This window comes from Neomonachus schauinslandi, chromosome 7 (genome assembly GCF_002201575.2).
Source record: "Neomonachus schauinslandi chromosome 7, ASM220157v2, whole genome shotgun sequence".
NCBI classification, from domain to species: Eukaryota; Metazoa; Chordata; class Mammalia; order Carnivora; family Phocidae; genus Neomonachus; species Neomonachus schauinslandi.
Window position 1 is genome coordinate 150,327,926 of NC_058409.1, and position 12,532 is coordinate 150,340,457.

The 12,532-nt window shown below is 50.8% G+C and overlaps 1 long non-coding RNA gene across 1 annotated transcript in view; it reads left to right on the plus strand.

The window, feature by feature from the left end:
- The window catches only part of LOC110577711, a 5,568-nt gene extending 1,395 nt beyond the window's left edge, over positions 1 to 4,173 (plus strand). The window contains exons 2-3 of the long non-coding RNA XR_002480133.1: positions 2,181 to 2,215; positions 4,144 to 4,173. This is a non-coding gene — a long non-coding RNA (uncharacterized LOC110577711). The remainder of the gene's footprint in view (positions 1 to 2,180; positions 2,216 to 4,143) is intronic.
- Positions 4,174 to 12,532: the final 8,359 nt, after the last annotated feature.

Here is a 12,532-nt window from a genome sequence, read left to right on the forward strand (position 1 = left end):
CTGTGTCTCTCTCTGTCAAATAAATAAATAAAATCTTAAAAAAAAAAAGGGTAGTTACCTTTCCAGTCAAATTATACAAATTAGCAGACCTAAATAAATAAAAAAAATAGAAAATCCCCAACCCCCTGGTGGCTACACTGTTGAATTCTACTGAATTAAAAAATAATAATAACAGCTGTACACAAGCTCTCTCAGAAAACAGAGGAGAGGAAACCGTTCTGTGAAGCCAGTTTCAACCTGATACCAAAGCCAGACAATGTCATCGCAAAAGATACCACGAAGCAAGAGCCTTCAAGAAAGTGCAGACAGAAACCATTGACTAAGCATTCGCAAACCAAATCTAGCAACACACAGGATTAAATGCCATGACTATGTATTGGCCTTATACAAAATATTAACAGTGAAGGACAGTAATAATATAATGATATCAATTCAGAAAAAGGAGTTGCCAGTAAGAAACTCTCATTTATGATAAAAAAAATAATATTCTCAACAAATTAGGAATGAATTGAAAAGATTTTCATTCTGACAATGAGCACCTACGAAATACAACAGACTTCCTGGTGGAAGACTGAATACTATCCTTCTTATGACTAGGAACAAGGTAAGGATGTCCACGCTCACTACTTTTATTTAACATTGTACTAAAGTTCTAGCCAGTGAAATAAAACAAGAAAAAGGAATAAAGAATAGAAAGTTAAACTGTATTGATCACAGGCAACATGGTTCTAAAACAAAAATAAAAACAAAACAAAGCAAAAAACTTTGCAAGAAGCAGCTAAAGAGCTCTCCAATAAGCTTTTCTTAAATAAATGTCACATCAGTTATTTATTTTTTTACGAATTTTATTTTTTATTGTTTTTTTTTAAGATTTTTTATTTATTTATTTGAGAGAGAGAACACAAGAGGGGGGCGGGTCAGAGGGAGAAGCAGACTCCCCGCCGAGCAGGGAGCCCGATGCGGGACTCAATCCCAGGACCCTGAGATCATGACCTGAGCCGAAGGCAGACGCTTAACGACTGAGCCACCCAGGCGCCCCTAAGATTTGATTTTATTTATTTATTTATTTTTTTAAAAAAGATTTTACTTCTTTATTTGAGAGAGACAATGAGATAGAGAGAACACGAGGGAGGGAGAAGCAGACTCCCCGCCGAGCAGGGAGCCCGATGCGGGAATGAACCCCGGGACCCCAGGATCCTGACCCAAGCTGAAGGCAGTCGCTCAACCGACTGAGCCACCCAGGCGCCCTATAATAACATTTTTTTTAAATGCTTACGATATAATGAGTGGGGGAGAGCAATATAAAATTACATTTATGGCAAATTAGCAATTGTATAAAACAAAAACAAATCCTATAAATGGGGAAATAAAGACTGATGGGAAATGCATTAGGATGAAGGAACTCTGGGTAAGTTTTAGTTTTCTTTTCTCTATTTTCCAAAGTGTTAAGCATATTCACATGATTTTAGAGTAAAAATATATGAAATAATATTTAAAATTATTTTAATATTTAAAAAGAAGGAAAAGAAAAAATGGTGCATTGGACTTCATCAAAATTTAGGGTTAGATTTGAACAAACTTACGTGAAACGATGCTCAGCATCGTTCAAGATGTGGGAAAGCAAGTTGCAGCCACAAGACGAGGGTCCTGCCGTCCACTAGAATGGGGGCAACCCAACGGAGGTGCTGTCAGGGCTGGTCAGTACTCATCAACAGAGTTGCGTCCGTCGCCGCGGGCACAGACTGTGGCTTAAGTGACAAACCCAGGATCTCCCGATCTGGAGGCTGGAAGCCTGAGATCCAGGTGTTGTCAAGGTTGGATTCTCCTCAACCCCCCACATCCTTGCATGGCCCTTCCTCTGTGCACCTCCGTCCCCGCTGCCGCCCCGCACACAGACCCGTCACCAAGGTCAGGGCCACCTGGTGGCCTCACTTGACATGCACCCTCTGTATGGCCCTCATGGCCAATGCAGGCACACTCGGGGTGCCCCGGGGGTCGGGGCGCCAGCCGTGAAGCAGGAGGGCACAGAGAGAGGCAGGGGCGCAGGGCAGGGAGGGAGGTGCTCTCCTACACAGACCCCTGCCCTGGACCCAACGTGAGCTAATAATGGACTTGGGTTTTAAGCATGTCAACCACCCCTTCGGTTCTCATGCTATGAATTATCATTTACACCCTCGCAGGACACAGGCAGCAAACTGACGTCATCTGCACCGGGGTAAGTTTGCGAGTGTCCCGGACTGTTTCCTCTGTCTGAAAAATAGCCGTGGCCTCGTCCGACCGCCATTCCCGAGGGAAGGAGTGGGATGGAGTATCTCACAGTGCTGTGGCCATGGGTCAGAAGACGGAACGGTTTCCCTGACATCACAGACAGGGTGGCCTCTGCCGTGGCTCATCACACTGGCGTTCCTTGGGAAGTCAGAGTAACGCTTCTGGGCGTCGTCCCCAGGGATGTGAGCTCATGCCAAGTGTGAGTGGTGCTCATTCATCCTCCTCCCGCGAGCGCTCGTGGGTGCAGCAGCGTTGGGCTGGGTCAGGCTCACCCTCTTGCCCTCAGTCGTCCTGGGGCTGCAGTCGGCGCCCCCATGGCGCCCGCTCTGCCCGCAGCCGCACACACAGGCCCCCCCAGGAACACACGGCCTTTCCACCTTCCCTGCCGTGGGGCCAGAAAGTGGCCCCGGACAGATCGTGGCCCGGTTTCAAGCACACGTTTTGAAGAGTAAGATCAGGTGCAGGGGAACGTACGGACTTCTGTCCCCGTGACAAACCTGCACAGCCTCGACAGGCCACCTTCTCCTGGAATACTGAGTAGCAGGAGAGATTCACGGCGCCAGCGTTAACAAGCTCTGGGTCTCTTCGGCACCATTCACCCAAGCACACACTGAGCACGGGCTCCCTTTGTCCTTAAGAGGACAATTCTGTGAAACATTTTCCTAGGTGGTTTGTAGATATTGTGTCCTTCTTCCAGTGCCATTGAATGTAATTTAAAAATAAAATTAAAAAGGACAAGGCATTTATTTGAATCTCACCTACCAAACACACAGACACATAGGCCCCTCTCTGGCCCTCGCCCCCTCCCTGCCTGGCCCCCACCTGCTGAGCAGGGTGTGGGAGAGGCTGCTCCCGCCCCCCAGGGAAGCACCCTGCCCCTCCCTCTCTGCTCTTCCACACCCCTTGGCGGCCACGGCCCTGGCCCAGGCTCCTGGGGGGGCCTCTGCTGGGACCATGAAGGTGATGGTGCTGATGGTGGAGTCAGATGGCCATGCCGGGGATGCGGACAGGGATGAGGACAGGATATTGGAGGGGATGGGAAGGAGGCTGTTCTCTTGCTCCGGAGAGACACCCACACATGGTGCTTGCGTGAACTGGTCCATGTTCCGCTGGGTGTCCCTGAGACCTCCGGACTGGTAAGGACGCCTGGCGTCATCCTGCACCGAGCTGGCTTCCTTCGTTCCAACCCAGCAGCCCTGGGTCACGGGGCAACGAAAACGCTATTAGTCCTTTTTTGTTGCAGAAAATATTTCCGTGGTAACCTAACAGTTTGGATCCAGGTGACCAGTTGGCACTTTAGATACCCCCCTACCCCCTGCTCCCTGGGCCTCACCTGCAGGAGCAGGTGGAGTCTCAGGCCTGGAGCCAGGCCAGGGGAGAACACACCCACCCAGGGCCTCGGTGGGTGCTCATCACGGGCACGTGTTAGTGGGGAACTTGGTAGAACTTCATGCAGCGTCTCTTCCTGATGGTCAGACAGACTTACTGGTCTGTTCATCTGTTGGGGATGTTCAGTTCGCTGACTGTATAGAAATCAGCCAGAGAGAATGAATATATGAATGAGGATCTATCCCACAGATGAAGCTACTTCTGTCTGGCTTTAAAGGCGTCTCACGCGGCCAAAGTCCACCAGGTGGTTTGTTTTAATTTTCTGCTGTGGTGGAGGCGCAGGGTCCTTCCCACAGGAGCCCCCTGCTTGTCTCTTCCGCAGGACTTGCCCCAGGCACTCAAACAGCTCCCAGCCGCTGCCTGTTCTGCTGCCGCAGACAAGAGGGGACCCCAGCAGGGAGATGTCCTGCAGGGTCCCCATGTACTCACCGACACAGTGAGGGCCTCCTTGGTAACGTCTTTCTCTTTCCCATCCCGCTCTAGCAGACCCAGGAGGAAGGTGCTCCTGTCGCGGTCCGAGTCCTCAAGCCTGAGGTCCACCACCACCGCCAGCCCAGAGAGCGCCCTGTCGCTGCAGGTGAGCCCAGGATTGCTGACGACCGAGCTCAGATGCAGGGGTGAGACCCTGGGTCCCCCCAAAGCTGGGGTCGGCATTGTATTCTGGATGCTCGTTGCACTCGCGCTCAGTGCTTCTTGGGCGCCAGGGGTGCTGCTCAAAGGGCAGCAAAGGTGTGTGTGGAGTAGGAGGAAACGTGAAGGGCAGATCACGCTCCTGACGTGGGGCCCGTGCGTGCAGGATAGAGGCAGATGGAGTCCCCACGCGGTGCCCCTAAGCCAAGCCTCGTATGCGCGCTCGGGGGACGCATGCTGGTACAATAGAGGATATAGGGCCGGACGCTCGCTGCGGTAGACTCCCAGGGGTGGTGTTTCAGAGGTGTTCTTTGTGTGATCCTTTCAACTTTCTGTGTGTTTGAGCTTGTCGTAGCCCATGCTGGGGAATAGCTCTGCAGGAAGAAGAAGGGGAGTGAAGAGGGGGTGTGTGTAACTGATGGTCACCAGAGCGTGTGAGCATGTGTGGGAGTCGCGTGTGGGCTGGAGCGAGGAAGCCTGCTAAGAAGGGCTGGCGGCCCCAGGACTGGGTGTGGGCGGCCTGCATGGTGCAGCAGCAGGTCAGGGAGGCGCCGCGTGGTGCTGGCCCTGCCAGCAGGTGAGTACAGACCCTGGCGGGGCAGGGCTGCTGGGAACACGGCTCCCCAGGTGCTCCCTTCCAGAGTGACCCATGGGACTGCCCACCACCCCCAGCCAGTGGGGCCCAAGGCTCAGGACAATGCTCTTGAGCCCTTGACTTTGAGCTTGGAGAGCCCCCTCCCAACTAAGGAGACTCAGACCCCAGCCCTCAGATGGCCATGCACGGTCACTGAGCCCACACCCCAGACCAGCCTGGGGCCTCCTCCCCACTGTAGGCTCCGTCCAGAACCCGCATGTGATCCTGATTCCCTGTGCGCCCGGCTTCCCGCCAGGCCCACCTCTCTGTGGGCGACCCCAACGCCTGTAGCTCTCAGCCAAGTGGTTAGAAAAGAATGGGCCCCATAAGGGGCACTTGGACTTTGGGTCCATTCTGGTGTGGAGATGTTACTGGTCCCACACCCCAGAGGAAGTTTCTTAAACCCCACTGAGTCCCTGGGTCTCCACGAGGACACTCGCTGCGGTAGACTCCCAGGGGTGGTGTTTCAGAGGAGGTTAGGGCGTAGGGCTGTCACTTCCCAGAGCAGGATGTGCGAGGACTCAGTGAGGGGTTGTGAGCACTTCTGCCAGCGTCAGGCTCAGACTGGTGCTCAGTAAATGCTAGCCCCCCGCCCCAACACCTCGTTTTAGACCTTGGTGCACATTAAGCATAATCCTTGTCTGGGACACAGACTCATCATTGATCTATGCAAACCCTGCTTTCTAAATTTACTCCATATTTCCTTTATTTTTGGTGTCAGAGGAAGCACCAACAACCCAAGAAAAGGCAGGGTCCTGATGAGGTCTACATCTGCATATGCGGCCCCAGTCACTCTCTTTGTTCTTGTGTTTTCCTTTTACTTCCGTGTTTCAGATCATACCTATTCCTAAAAAATACATACATGCAATTCATTGGTTACTCTTTATTTCACAGAAAGGACACAGTGTATATGTGATGTTTGGAATTTGGGGGAATCACCTTTTCACTTACTACTTAATGGTCAAGTTGGCTGTGCCCTGTCTCGTGCTGCTGAGTCCCTTTGCCTTCCTTCTGTGACTCTTTCTTCCCGCCCCACACTCACTCGGCCCCTCTCCTGTGGGCGCGCAGGATGGACACCCCTGTATGGTCTCTGTAACGAGCAGCGACTCTGCAAGATAAGGCCAGACTCTTTTCTAAAGGGGGTGCGCAGTCTGCACTCCCACGGAAGTGTATATGAAACCGTGTTGGTCCATATCCTCCCCAACACCTGGGGCCCAAACCCAGTGGTGCGGGCTGGTGGCTTCCTGTCCCTCCCAGAATTACCCCCATGACTGACGATGCTGGACGTGCATTAACCATGTAAGTTTCCTCCTATGGGACGTGCTTGCTCTTGTCCTTGGTCCATTTTCCTGTCATGCTCTTTCTGCTTTTCTTTTTTTTTTTTTAAAGATTTTATTTATTTGAGAGAGAGAGAATGAGTGAGAGAGAGTGCACATGAGAGAGGGGAGGGTCAGAGGGAGAAGCAGACTCCCCGCCGAGCAGGGAGCCCGATGGGGGACTCGATCCCGGGACTCCAGGATCATGACCCGAGCCGAAGGCAGTCGCCTAACCGACTGAGCCACCCAGGCATCCCTCTTTCTGCTTTTCTTACAGATTTATTTGAATTCTTTATATATTCTTGATACAAACCACTCGTTAGTTGGGTGAATTACAGATAGGGTGTCACAGAGCAGCTTGACTCCATGCTCCGTTTAACCTGACGTTTGATGAGCCTGAGCCGTACCTTTCAATATACTCACACTTACACATATTTTACGATAATGCTTCTTGGTCTTGATTCATCTTTAACCCAAGCATCTAAAAGAGAGTCATCTGTACTTTCTACTACAAGTTTTCAACATTGAATTTTGAGAGTTGAGTTCTGTGTGGTTCACTGGCGGGTTTGGTGTGAGGTACCGATCCAGCGTCATCCCTCCCTTGTGGGTTTCTGTTGTTCCAGCTGCAGTCACAAAACACCAAATGGACCCTCTTTTCCCCACTGATCTGTTTTCTGTATGCCTCATATGTTTTTTATTCCACAATACTTTCACTACTGCTTTTTTTGTATTTAGCTGAATTTGCATACTGTGCCGTTTTTATTCCCTTCTTTCCTTCTTATATTTTTTAGTTATCTTCTTACTGGTTACCTTGGGGATTATAATTAACATCTTTAACTTATAAGAGTCTATGTTGAATAATACTAACTTAATTTCAATACCCTACAAATACTCTGCTCCTATACATCTCCATCCCTCTTCTTTTATACTCTTAATGTCACAGATTACATCTTTACACATTGTGTGCCTATTAGGAAAGACTTATAATTATTGTCTTATGAATAAGTCTTTTAAATTGCATGGAGAAGAAGAGGACCTACAAACCCCAAGTATAACAACCTTGGCTTATATATTAACCCGTGAGGTTATCTTTACCAGTTCTTTATTTCTTCTACTGCGTAAAGCCTCCATTTTAGCCCAAAAAGCTCCCTTTAGTATTTCTTATAGGGAAGGTCTGTTGGTCATGAATTCTCTCAGCTTTTGTTTACCTAAGAATGTCTTAATTTCTCCTGTATCCTCAAAAGACGGTTTTGTTGGATTTAGAATTCTTGGTTGGCAGATTTTATTTTCCTTACAGGACGTTAAATGTGCCCTCAGGCTTCCATGATTTCTGATGAGAAATCAGCTGTTGATCTTACTGAGGCTCCTTATATAGGATTAACCACTTCTCTTTTGCTGCTTTCAGAATCCTTTCTGGGGTTCTGAAAAATCTAGCAGTGCTGTGGCTGCTCGGTGTGGACGTCTGCGTTTATCTTGCTTGGAGTCAGTTGAGCATCTTGGATGTGTAGATCCATACCTTCCATCACATTTGGGAAGCATGTAGCCAGTGTTTCTTCAGTTATTTTTCTCTCTGCCCCTCTCTTCTCCTTCTGGGCCTCAGGTCCACCAGGTGCTGTTCATGTTCCTTCATTCCATTTTCTCCCTGGTCCCCAGACTGGATAATTTCAGTTGTCTTTGAGCTCACTGATCCTTTCTTCTCCTGCTCAAATGTGGTGAGCTCTACTAGTGAATGTTTAATTTCACAGTTTTCAGTGGTAGAATTTCTGTGTGGTTCCTTTTTGTAATTCCTATCTCTTTATTGATATTCTTTATGTTTATTCAGTATTTTCCTGATTTCCTTTAGTTCTTCACCTTGGCTCATTGAGCATATTTAAGACAGCTGATTTAATGTCTTAAATGTTTGGGCTTCTGGGAAATTCTGTCAAATTCTTTTTCTCCTTTGAATGGCCACATTGTCTTATTTCTTTGTACGTTTTATAATTTTTTGTTGAGAACTGGGTATTCTGAGTATTATAATGTGGAAGTCTGGACATCAGATTCTCCCACTGCTCAGGGATTGTAGGTTTTTGAACTATCAGATTGTGACTCTTCCAAACTGCTTTTGCAAAGTATGTATTTCCTGTTGTGAAGTTTCTCTGACTATCTGTGTGGTCAGCCAGTGATTTCCTTAAATGTCTGGCTGCAAATAAGAGGAATAAATGTTCCGATCGATGGCCCTGAAGGAGCTACTGCTGCCATGGTGGCCAAGACAAGAGAGCAGCCGTGCCGGCCCCTCAGGGCATGACCAGACCCAACCAAAAGGCACAACGCCCACGTTTTGGAGTACAGAGTTCCCGCTGCCTGCCCAAGCGTTAGCTGCTCCAGGAATGAGGGCTGTTCTCCAGCAGCCACAGGACTGAGGGTGGGTGGTCACTGGCTTGCACGCATGGCTCACTCAGGAGGGACAGGTAGCATCCCTTCCCTGGTGCTGCGCATTGTCACTGTGTCTGGTCCAGTTCCAGAATCTGGAACAGTCGACCCCGGTGGCTCTCCTCAGCATAGTGGCTCCTTCGAGGAGGACTGGTCTCTCATGCTTCCTGCTCCAGCACTTTGTTCTCAGGTGAAGGATGCTGATGCACACACTGGCACAATCGTCCCCACCGTCCCCACAAATCTCTACCCTACAGCCCTCCACCACTCTGCTGCCAAGCTCTATGTTGTTTTGCTTTCATTCTAAGCCAGTATCGTGCCTCCCTGTATTTTCAGTAATACCTTGATCACCTTTGCTTCCTGAGCCCCATCCCCTCCTCTACTGGGATTGCTGCCCACTCTGTGGCCACCTTTGGTGGACGCCCTGCTGTCACCCGTGGGCCGGGAAGTTTGACGGCAGCGGTCGCCCGTCTGGCTGCTCGGGCTGCGGCGCCCCCAGGTACCCACCAGAGCCCTGCCCGCACGTCAGCAGCACCATCCTCTCTGAGGGATCCCCTGGGGGCCTCCCCATCCCGACAGCATGCTCCTCAAACCTCAGCTTTCTGTAGCCTGTTGCCATTCGCTTCCTCTTCTTCAGGGGATGGTCGTCCCTCATCAACAAGGGCTTGCCTTTTGTTTCTTATAAAGTTATATCTTTACTCATTCATGCATCAGTTTGTATCTTGACTGTAATTCTCAAGGGCTGGCTCGGGGAGGCACACTCCAGATTTAGAAGTCTCTCAGAAGCACTTGTACTTGGAGGTCTTTCAAAACCTTCAAGGGAAAATTGTGCACAGCCACAGTGTCTGGTCCCTGCTGCACGCAGCCCCGAGTTAGAATGAGCGTCGTCCCTGGCCCTTTGGCCAGCCCACGTGGATGGGATAATAAGTCACCTGTTGGCTGGCCTGGCAGCACCAGGGCAAAATAAGCCTCCTGCTTTCCGGAGGTGGAGTGAAGACACTCGGGGCTCCTGGGTAGCCAGGACTTACCCCCAGCAAGCAGAGTTGTGCAGTGAAGGCGCCCAGCGAGGGGTGTCCTATGCTGTCCTTGTTGCCCCCTCCTCATGCTGGGGGTCCAAATGGGCCCCTCGGCCCCTGTGAGACGCTCCCACTCATTATGCAAAGCACTATTTGGCTCCATCGTGATGCGCGTGCAGAGGGAGAAGCCAGCCCCCCCTCCCCAGTGCACTCCTGTCAGCAGCCCCACACAGAAGTGAGTGCTCTGAACTCAGGCGGTGGGTGATTGCCTGCGTCCAGCTCGTGGGGGCAGAGACGGGTTTGTGTGCCCCCTTTGGCAGGGCAACAAATCTTGCATCCATATTCCCTGCTACTTCTCTCTCTACAGGTTTCAAAGGATCAACAGCAAGAAACAAGGCAACCTATGAGAGGAGATAGTACGGTGTCTCACAGTCTGGGTGTTGAGATCTACCCAAGCTTGATTCTCTAGAGCTAAATATTTTCTATGGAAGAAAAAAAAAAAAAAAGAGGGAGAAATCACCAATGGAGGGTCAAGGGCTGGGACACTGTGTTCCCAGTGGCACAGAGGACAAGCTTGAGCTCACGTAGAGCGTCTGCAGACGGCGCCTGGCGTCTCCATGCTTGCCCGCCCCCTGCTGTGTGTGCCACAAGGCAGCAGGTCTGCGAGGTGGGGCCAGACACCTAGCGGATGCATCAGCTGGCAGGGCGTCTGCAAAGAGCTGGCATCCTTCTGTGTGGCCACCAGTCTGAGCCGTGGGCCCCGAAGAGCAGTGGTGGCCGACTTACTAACGGGGACGCAGAGCAAGGGCCACGCTGAGTCTGAGTAACGACCAGAGGCTGACGTGCTCTGTAGGAGCTCAGACTCGGCCTCCCGTGCGCTGTCTGCCCAGTGATGGCATTGTTCGCACGCGGGATCCTTGCAGGGTGCTTCTGACGTGGTGTCCTCTCATCTAAGAAAACTTTCACCACAGTAATGCCTCCCTTCAGAGCACGCAGCGCCTGAGTATGTTCACCTTTTCAACACGCCCTTGGTGAGGAATCAGCGGCTCCTATTTCTAGAAAAGGAGGCTGAGAAGGGTGAGTTTGATTTCTGTGTGATTCCAGAGAGGACTCAAGTTGGATTTTAAGGATCATAAGCTAAAAACAACTGTTGTAAGTGACGCGGGGTCTGAGCCTCAGGTCCAGTCACATGGCAGCTTGGCTCCCAGATGGGCTGACACCACGGGGGTGTGTGTGTGCATGCCGTGGGTGCTCATGGATTGCTGAGAAGCTGGGGATCCTCAGGCCAGGGACAGAGGCAAAGACAAACCCAAAGAAAACCCCGTGGGCATGGCTTCCCCTGGTGAACTCGATTTTCACACTTTCCAGGAGGGAGAGAGAGGACCAAGCTCAGAGCACAGCCAGAATGGGAGGCCAAGAACTTGTCCCATAAAACTGGGACCCCAGATGGCTATACCCGCATTGTGGTGGCAAACCAGAAGGAACCCCGTTGTCCACTGCCACGGGACGCAAGAAAAATCAGCCCCATCTCAAACCTGGCGAAGGGCCCACTCTGCACCCCTGCACCGAGGGGCTCTGCTCGCCTGCCTCGGGTGTTTATGGTGAAAGGGCCGAGAAAATCTCTGCCAACAGCTTGGAAGGACAGACTATCCCCAAACTCCTCAGGCTGAGGATTAACTTGGAGCGATTCTGGACTGGTCATCACAGGTGCCAGGAGGAGCGAGGAAGAACTGAGCCATTCTCATCCCACACGGCTGCGCCCTCAGGAAAGCCAAGGCCACGGCAGAGACAGACACACGAGGGCATCCGGCTCGCAGGCCAAACGCAAAGTAACTGGGCTTATTGTTTTGGGAAACAAAAGGCAAAGTGAAAAACATCTGAAGAGAACAGAAAACTGTTGTTTAATTTATGAGCGTATCTGAAAAAGAACCAAATAAAACTTAGGGCTGCAGAAAACATCACGGAGGCTCAACAGTCCACTGATGGGTTTAGCAGCATGTCGTCAGTCAGTTGGAACCTGTGAGCTTGAAATCAGAGCTGGGGAGTCACCTGGCACATGAAGGCAGGCGCAGAATGTGGAGGACCGTGAACAAGGTGGGGCTGGGGTGTGCGGTGTGACTGGGGTCCTGGGAAGAGGAGGGGGAGGTGTTTGCAGAGATGAGCCTGAGAACCCTACAGATTCTCGGAGTCTGATGAGTCCAGGAATGGCAAATAAGATTCTAGATACGTCGTAAGTCAACCAGCAACCACCAGAGAGAGAGAAAGAAAATGCATATTTTTAAATATCTGGTGATACAAGACAGAGTCCCTTTCCAGGGAATATTGATTACCTTCACTCATCCTAACGGAAGCCTTCAGTATGGTGGGGCACCCAGCCCAGGGCTCTCTTCTTGGCTGATGTACATCTTAGGCTGAAGGCGAAGCAGGCATTTCTACATCAGTAAGGAATCCTGGGGAATGAAAATAGGCCATTTTCAAGAGCGTTTTTAAAAGTGAGGTCCCTAGGAATAAATCGAACAAAAGACATGCAAGACTTGCAGAGAAAAGGATAAAACTTAGAACACTTTGAGGAACCCTAAGGAATGCAGACAGACCCCACTTGCAGAGTGGGCACTGTGGTGCCGAGACGCCAGGCTCCCAGGTAGGCCAGTGCCGGACTCCAGCAGCAGACGCTGCTTCTGAAATGTGTATGGGATTGCAAAGCGTCAAGGATAGCCAAGAAGCCGAAGAAGAAGGGCAGTTCAGGATGGCTAGCCATGCCGCTTCTCTAAAGCTTGCTGGTTAAAGACAGCATGGCACCTGTGTGGAGATCACTGCGGAGCCGCCGTGGAGGCTTCTGATGCCGCGAGCACGTCCACGCGCACAGGAAC